Genomic DNA, 9,262 nt, shown 5'->3' with positions numbered 1-9,262 from the left:
GTTTTTTACTCTAATATTTATTTCCTCACTACTGCTGACAATAGTCTCTCCTTTCTCTGAAAATTTCTTTTCATCTATACTATGGGCTAATCACTTGAAAATATATAATATTTTCTATCATTTATTTTTATTTTATTGTGTATGAGCTGCAAAACCAACTTAACTGTTAATCATTTGGAAACTTTATTGTAGACCGAATATCTAGGATAGTATCTAATAAATTAATTGTAACTCTTATAACTCACTGTAGTACCAGCATATAGAATGGCATTTAGTACAAAACATAGTTTAAAAATATTAACTGTTGATGATGATGGGTACTATTTAGAAAGGGGGAGATGGGCAGAATAAACAAAACATTTTGAGGAATGCCAAGCCTGCAGAATATATTTAGTGGACAGGCTAACTAACTAAATTCACTAGAATTGAGATTCCTAAAGGATGATTGTATCAGATTTAACTGAATTGTTCCCTTACAATTGAGAATGAGGGAAAGGGTGTTTCAATAGATAGAATGGCATGAACAGAGGTTCTGGGAGTGGAAATGTGTACAGAGGATGTACTAATTTAATAATAAGCAGAAACTGCTGACAACATGTGGAGAACACTAGATCACTGTTAGATTAGTTTAAAAAACAAAAATACCTTTTGGAAGAAGAATCTTACTTCTTATACTGATCGACTCTTGAGAAAGTAGCAAATTTTGTTCAGAGAAAAATAGAATTAGAGTATTTGAAAGTAGTTAACAAAACAAGTAAATAAAACTTTGCAAACTAAGGAACAGTCAGAGCAAACTTTCCATATCTTACATCCATGTATCAAAATTGTATCTCGTTTGCCTGAATAGATAAATGAACTCTTTCTTGATATTTTTGTAATATAAATATTGTTGCTTTATACATCTAATGTATTACTTTTATAATTTGCATTTTGTTTTTGTTTTCTGTGGGATGTTGGTATCTGATCAATATCAAACTGCAAAAAGTTTAAAGTTAAAATACATGGAATTCAATACCAATAATAAAAAATTATCTTTGATCTTAACTTTTTGGATGAAAAGAAAGTCTATAGAGTAAATAATTATAAAAGTAGATTATTTTTTGGTTAACAGAAGTCTAGCATATCAAAACAATATGAATTTTTTTAATGATAAAATAATATTTTACTGTCATAATCAGAGAATTAGATATTCTGCATGCCTTAACTCCTGTAATATAATTTATTACATACATTTTAGATGTTACCATGTTAATCTGAGAAGCTTTAGCATTAAGCTATGCACTCTGTAAATAAGTGGGTTGTGTTTTAAGATTGTTTCTGTTTTTCATTTTTCTTCTTGGTTTTGTTTTGATTTGTTTTGGTTTTGACTCCACTTACTGGAATCACTCATAGACTTTTGCTTCAGGTTGTAATAAGTGATGGAAGAGTGAATTATGAAAAGCAGGAAATTAGGTTATTTTCTTTTTTAATTTTTTTTCTTTTTTTTGGTTTTTAAGTGTGGGCTTGTTGGTTTCCAAGGCATGCAAATAATCATGCCTGCTGCTTTTCCACAGACATGAAATAGCCAAAAGAGATACCCATAAAATCATTCACATTCTCTTAATATGTGGTTTATAATATGGATTTGGTATCAGCAGCCTCTCTAATTTTTCATGTTATGGTCTTAATCACGGATGTAACTAAGTAGGAAAAAGCAGGGGAGTAAGGTACATAGACCCATAACAGTCCCTTCCTTAAATTCGGCTTTTTTTTCTTTGTGACCTGGTGACATCTCAGCAACTTTTCATCTTGTTCATCTTGAAGCAGGAAATGGTCTTATTATAATATCATTTATGCCTATGTGGTACTATTACATGCAGTTATATGAAATCAACAAGTCATCACTTCCTAGAAGCTGTAATGGTGACAAAGTAAGGAGTCCTTGGGAAAATCTAAGACTTCCTTAGCAGACAAAGTAAGTCTTCCAAAGGCACCCTGCCTCTGAGTGTAAGGGTGCTGGAAAGAGGAAAAAATGCATGATTTCAACTTTTGTCACAAACACTCATTGCTGGCTGAGTAATATCTTTTCTTTGAGTGGAATTTAAGAACTTTGGAAAGCACTGGAAACGTACGTTACATTTGTAGTGGCCTAGCTGATGTTACTGTGGTCTGAAAGGTTGAATGCATTGCATACTCATTTAAAAGAAACCAATGATCCTAGAAAGATAGATCACTATTTCTGGTTGAAATTACAGTTTAATAGAATTTCAATAAAAACAATATGAATTGAAATTAAGTTTCATGAAATGACAACATTTTCAAAATGGAAAAGAAGTAGCAACAATAATAGTGGCGCTTGAATCAGTGCATATGACTTGAAAGTTCTAGAATACTGTGACAGGCTACAGAATGTATAAGTAGGATCCTGTCTTTACGTTTATGGTAATAATGAAGAAGGTTTAAAGAGTTATAGTCAGGGTCCAGAAAAATGGGATGTACACTGTTAAAAAAGGTTATTTTAATCCTGGAGTGATAGTGGTGGGGAAGAAGGTAGGGAACAGACCTTGAAGTGGGAGAGAGATGTATTGCATGTGTATTATTACGGGACACAGAGTTGTGGTATGAGAGTAACGCTTACAGTATTCTGTTCTCCCTGCTGTATCCCCATTATCTATAGGTATATCTAGATCAGGAATCCACAAATGTTTTGTGTGAAAGGATAGATAGTAAACTTTTCAGACTTTCCTGGGCAGTTTGTTGCAACTACTCAACTCTGCTACTGTTGCCATAGACAATATATAATCACATGGATAAATCTGTCTTTCAACATGATATTATTTACAAAAGCAGGTGACAGGCTGCACTTTGGCCTGCAGACTGTGTTTGGTGCCCCTTTGTCTAGGTACCTACCTACCAAGTGGGATCTTGCCTGGGCTATAACATTAGCCTCCTTCCAATCTATGAAAAAATCTTTATATCTTCATTCATTTTTTTCAAGAAATTTCGTATGACATCTAATACATACAAGACAGCACATCATACCTTGCAGATACAGTAGTGAAAAAGACAGGTGATTTTCTTTCCTCTAGGAGTTTTTGTCTAAGACACAGATGATAAATAAATGAAGAAGTAGATAAGATAATGATATATCATTTTAAGTATTATAAAAAAGAAAGAGTGAAAGAGAGTAATTAGAGGTAGGAGCACAGCCTTAAATAGGGTGGTCAAGGACTGCTTTCTGAAAAAAGTGACATTTAAGCTGAAACTTGAATGATCAAAAGAAGCAAGCCATATCATGAGCCAAGGGAAAGAGCATTCCAGGAAGGGATCTGTTTCTCCAGAGAACCATAACTAATATAGTACCCTCTTAATAAAATTTTGAGTGTTGTTTACAGTATTGCCGATTATAAGTACAATATTATACAACAGATCTCTAGAACTTATTTATTTTGCTTAACTAAAACTCTATGCCTGTTGATTAGCAACTTCCCATTTCCCTTTTCCTCTAGCCCCTGGAAACCACCATTCTACTCCTTGATTTGATGAATTTGATGATTTTAGAAACCTCATATAAGTAGAATCATGCAGTATTTGTCCTTCTGTGACTAGCCTGTGTAACTTAGCATAATGTCCTTCAGGTTCATCCAGGTTTTTTCATGTTACAGATTTTCCTTCTTTGTTAAGGCTGAATAATATCCATTATATGTACAAATATTTACCACATTAAAAAAATCTGTTCCTCTGTCGATAAGACATCTAGGTTGTTTCTTGAGTATTGTGAATAAGGCAGCAATGAACATGGGAATGCTAATGTATGTTTGAGATTCTAATTTTAATTATTTTAGATAAATACCCAGAAGTGGTATTGCTGGATCCTATGGTGGTTTTATTTTTAACTTTTTGAGAAAACTCCATACTGTTTTTCATATTGGCTACACCAGTTTGCATTCCCACCAACAGTATACAAGGGTTCCAATTCCTCCACATTCTCACCAATGTTTGTCTTTCATTTTTTTTGATAATAGACATTATGGCAGGTAAATGATACCTCATTGTGGTTTTATTTGCATCTCCCTGGTGATTAATGACATTGAGCATGTTTTCATATGCCTGTTGACCATTTGTGTGTCTTCTTGGAGAAATATCTATTCAAGTCTTTAGCCCATTTTAAATCAGGTTATTAATTTTTCTGCTTTTGAGTTGTAGAAGTTACTTACATATTTTGGACATTAACCCTTTATTAAATATGATTTGCAAATATTTTCTTCCATTCCATAGGTTGCCTTTTTACTCTGTTGATTGTTTCCTTCTCAGTGCAGAAGCTTTTAGTTTGATATAGTCCCACTTGTCTATTTTTTGCTTTGGTTGCCTGCGCTTTTGTGTCATGTTCATTAAATCATTGCCAAAACCAATATCATGAAGATTTCCCCTATATTTTCTTTCAGGAATTTTACCTGTCAGTTCTTATCCTACATTTCAGGTTTTAATCCATTTTGAACTGATTTTTGTGTATGGCATAAGGTATTGTTCAAATTTCATCTTTCTGTATGTAGATATCCAATTTTTCCAGCACCATTTGTTGAAGAAATTATTCTTTCTCCATTATGTATTCTTGGAACCATTGCTGAAGACCGTATATGTGTGACTTATTTCTTAGTTTGCTGTTCTCTTCCACTGCTTTAGATATAGGTCATTATGCCAGTACCATACTACTTTACTTACTGCAGCTTTGTAATACATTTTGAGATCATGAAGTGTGATGCCTCCAGCTTTGTTCTTTTTTCTCAAGATTTATTTGGCTCTTCAGGGTCTTTTGTGGCTCCTTAGGAAATTTAGAATTTTTTTTTCTATTTCTGTAAAAAATGCCATTAGGATTTTGATAGAGATTGCATTGAATCTGTAGATCACATGGGGTAGTACAGATACTTATAAAATATTAATTCTTCTAATAATGAATACAAAATGTCTTTTCATTTATTTGTGTCTTTTAAAATGTCTTCTATCAATATTTTGTAGTTTTCAGTCTACAAGTCTTTCATCTCCTTATTTATTAATAAGTATTATGTTCTTTTTGATGCTATTCAAATGGGATTGTTTTCCATATTTTCTTTTCAGATAATTTACTGTTACTGTATAGATACACAACTGATTTTTTTTTTACACCCATTGTGCCATGAATTCATAGTGAGTATGTTCCAACAGCTCAGGCTTCTTGCCACTGGTTCTCACAAAGCGTGCTTCTCTGGGTGGAACATGCTGGTGCTTTAGCTGAATCCAGGCTCCTTTCTCTTTTACTTCCTTCTTTTTCTGATCATTTTCCTTCATGTATTTCAAGAAGCTGTCTTGGCTGTTAGACTGTTTAATATGCTCAATACATGCATTAATTCTCTTGGCAAGAATCTTGCCCTTAACTTGTGTGTTCACAATAATGCTAACAATATGCTGGGTAACACTGTAGACTCTTCCAGTTTTGCCATGGTAAAATTTGTGGACATTCCTTTTTGAACCATACCTATTACCTTGATGTCTACAATATCAAGTTTCTTGTAGATTCACAGGTATGTGGCTAAAGGAACAACTGCATGTTTTCTAAAAGGCCTAGAGAACATATGTTGGGTGCCTCTCCTCTTTCCCTTTGTGTTTCTCATTTTTGCAAATGACTAGAAGATTGCAGTTCTGGCCAAAAGGCCACAACTGATTTTTGTATGTTGATTTTGTATCCTGTAACTTTATTAAATTTGTTTATTTACTAAATTAGTTTATTCTAACAGTCTTTTTTTTTTTGGAGAGTCTTTAGGGTTTTTTATGTATAAGATCATGTCATATGCAAACGGGGAAAATTTTACTTCTTCCTTTCTGATTTGGATGCTTTTTATTTCTTCTTCTTGCCTAATTGCTCTGGCCAGGACTTCTAGTACTATGTTAAATAGAAGTGGCAAGAGTGGGCTTCCTTTTTCCTGAATTCTCAACAACATTCAATTTTTTTGCCATTGCTTATATTAGCTATGGGCTTTTCATGTGTGGCCTTTATTATGTGGAGGCACTTTTTTTCTGTTCCTAGTTTGAGAGTTTTTGTCATCAAAGGGTATTGAATTTTGTCAAATGCTTTTTCTGTATCTGTTGAGTGATCATATGGTTTTATCTTTTATTCTGTTATATGGTCTATCACATTAATTGATTTTCATATGTGGAACAATCCTTGCATCCCAGGAATAAATTCCACTTGGTCATGGTATATGATCCTTTTAATGTGTTGTTGAATTGGATTTGCTAGTATTTTTTTTTTTTTCTGAAAGATTTTTACATCTATATTGATCAGAGATATTGGCCTGTAATTTTCTTTTCTTGGGGTATTTTGTCTGTCTTTGGTATCAGGGTAGTGCTGGCCTCATAAAATGAGTTTGGAAGTGTACCACCTTTTCAGGTTTTTGGAAAAGGGGCTATGGTGACTGCCAGTTCAAACCTCCATCTCTGTTTTTACTAACCCCCAGACAGCTAGAGTTTTTTTAGGTCTCATCAGTGCTCTGAGACAGGCAAGACAGAAACCAGTCCACTGTGGAGTCCCTAAAGAAAAATTGGGGTACTGGATGCATACATCAACTCATCCCCCCACCCCATGGAGAAGCCCTGAGCTGAGATTTTTTCCTTAGCTCACTCTTTGCTGAAGTGGGGATCAGAGTCATGGTGACTATGATGTGATGAGAAGGGCACTTCTCCTTTGTGGTATTATTCCCCCAAACGTATAATGCCAGTGTAATAATGAATAAACATCAGACAAACCTAAAGCAGGAAGTAGGAAAAATGTACAAAATTTATCAACAGTATTCTTCAGAACTGTCAAGGTCATGAAAGACAAAAAAAAAAAAAATACTAAGGAGCTGTCACAAATTGGAAAGAATTAAAGAGATATAACAACTAAATACAATGTGGTATCCTAGATCAGAAAAATAAAATTTAGTAGAAAAGCTGGAGAACTTAAAAAAAATGTACTTTAGTTAGTTAATAGTAGTATAGTGATTTACATCTTACTTTTAATAATGATATCCTAATTATGTGAGATATTATCTTTAAGGGGAAGCTGAGTGACAAGTATATAAGAACTCCCTCTACTATTTTTGCAACTCTTCTGTAAGTCTACAAGTATTTCAACCTAGAAAGCAACATTGAGGTGTTGAAAGCAGTAGAGAAGAGCACTGATCCATCTCTGGTGGGAAGCTAATTTCCCACAGGAAAAAAATATACATTCATTCAGTCTTTTAATATAAATATGTTAGTAACCGGTAATGGTCCAAGCATTATGTTATGAGTAGGTTTACAGAAATAAGTGAAAGATACATGCTCTTTCAATCACCAAGGGGGATTGTGAGTGTTTTATCCACTCAGATATAGATAGAGGGTGATTGAGAAAGTTTGAATTTGTGATAATGAAATTGGGTTGAAGGCTCAGCCATAAACATCTTTGTACTATCTTCAAAGTCTGATTATCTTCAAAGCTGATTTGTGTTGGGTAAACCAAGATTTCCTGGAAAAATAACGAAGTGTATTACTGAAATACTTCTGATTTTTAATGTTTGTGCAGGAATCCTTTTTTACTGCTCTTTGATGATCATATGTATTGTAGGCTATTTTTTAATGTCTGAGTGAGGTCTGGTATGAAGGAATCAGTAGCATAGGTGTTAGGGCAGGCTTGCTAAAATACTCAGGTATGTGCTGAATATTTTTGGTGTATTAATCAGTATTAATGTTGTGAAATCAATACCTGTGTGTATTCTGTTCTACTTCCAATATTCCTACTTTGTGTTTCTCATTAAGGAACACATTCAACATAACTACTTTTCTATCTTCACTATATTCCTTTGTGAATAGTAATATTTGAAGGGATTATTAATTATATTAAAATAAGTAGGCTGAATTTTGAATGAGCAAGGAAAGAGGTATGTATGAGATTTGTATGCTTCTGGCTTCCACATGGGAATTTTTGCTGGCAGCATAGCCTGTAAATATTTAATATTTTCCAGAAATTACCCTCATTGGCCCAATCCATTAACTCAAGTGCATGCTACAAAAATATATTTGTATACTTTTGACAGTACATGAAAAGAGCAAAGAAAGAAAGTGAAATGATTTTTCTATCAAGTACCATGATTTAGTCATTCAGGTGTTCTATGGGTTTGGCTCATGCTTTGCAATACTGGCAGGTTCTAAATTTAATTTTTTTTGAAATGAGTGAATGAATAAATAAATGAATATATTAACTAGGGTCTCACTTAAAACGCTTAAAGCATCACAACTTTTTTTGTCTCAGGAAATGTCATCCGCAAAGACATTGCAATATCTGGTGTTCAACTATTTCAGGAATGTTTCCTGTGTACCAGTAGATGGCAGTCCCTCTTCACTTCCAATCTTTCTTTAAAAGAAATAAGGAAGAAAGAGATGAAAATGGAAACAGATAAAGATAGATTTTTAAATTCAGCACATTGTGTTTATTTGATTTTTATGAATGAATTTTTAGAAGTGACTGTTAAGAAGCAGGGAAATTTAAAATAAGTCTTCAGTTAATTGGAAATAAGCCATCAAATACAATTGACTTTGTGCTAACTCATCAAATATCACACCAATGAGTTATATTTGATGAAATGACACTGTATATTTCTGTCTGAAAATAAGCTTATCAATGCCCACATGACATGTACGATTTTCCATGTAAATATCAGCCAGTTTCTTGCCAAGCTGGGTACTCAGGTGACACATGCTTCCATTTTTAAGGTTTAGGGACTCTACTTTGTTATTAGCCTGGTCCCTTGGAGAGTGCTTAGGGAAAGCCTCAAACTATTTTTATGTCCAAAACGTTTCAAATTTGTTGAGCAGCTCAGGATGCTGCAGACATCTGGACAAATGCATGCCCTAGCACTGATGCATAAGGAAAACCGACCTGACAGGAACTCATTATACATTTCCACAGAGGTTCCCGATATGTGAAACATGCTGATGCATTCAAATTGCATCTCCACTAGAGTAGTTGCTAGGGAGCAAACTGAGATCACCAATTTCATTTCCTTTAGAAAGTATCTTTATTTGAAACCTAAATCATGGGTTCCAGAATAATTTCTTCAACCTCTTCCCCTCATTACATTCATCATTTCTCCATCTACTTTAGCCCTGTCACTTTGACTCTACTCCGATGGGAAAAAACATGGGAAAAAGCCCAGGGAACAATTCAGAATTTCAAATATCAGGTTCAGTTTCCAATTGATTTTTTTGTATCCTTTTATTTAGTCTAGTC

General features: G+C 33.8%; 1 pseudogene; it reads right to left on the bottom strand.

Annotated features, from left to right (window-relative positions):
• Positions 1 to 5,136: 5,136 nt before the first annotated feature.
• LOC134376219 (large ribosomal subunit protein eL21-like) lies at positions 5,137 to 5,630 on the bottom strand (annotated as a pseudogene).
• Between the last annotated feature and the right edge of the window lie 3,632 nt (positions 5,631 to 9,262).

Source organism: Cynocephalus volans, chromosome 4, assembly GCF_027409185.1.
Source record: "Cynocephalus volans isolate mCynVol1 chromosome 4, mCynVol1.pri, whole genome shotgun sequence".
Taxonomy (NCBI): domain Eukaryota; kingdom Metazoa; phylum Chordata; class Mammalia; order Dermoptera; family Cynocephalidae; genus Cynocephalus; species Cynocephalus volans.
This window is presented reverse-complemented; position numbering and strand designations above follow the sequence as displayed.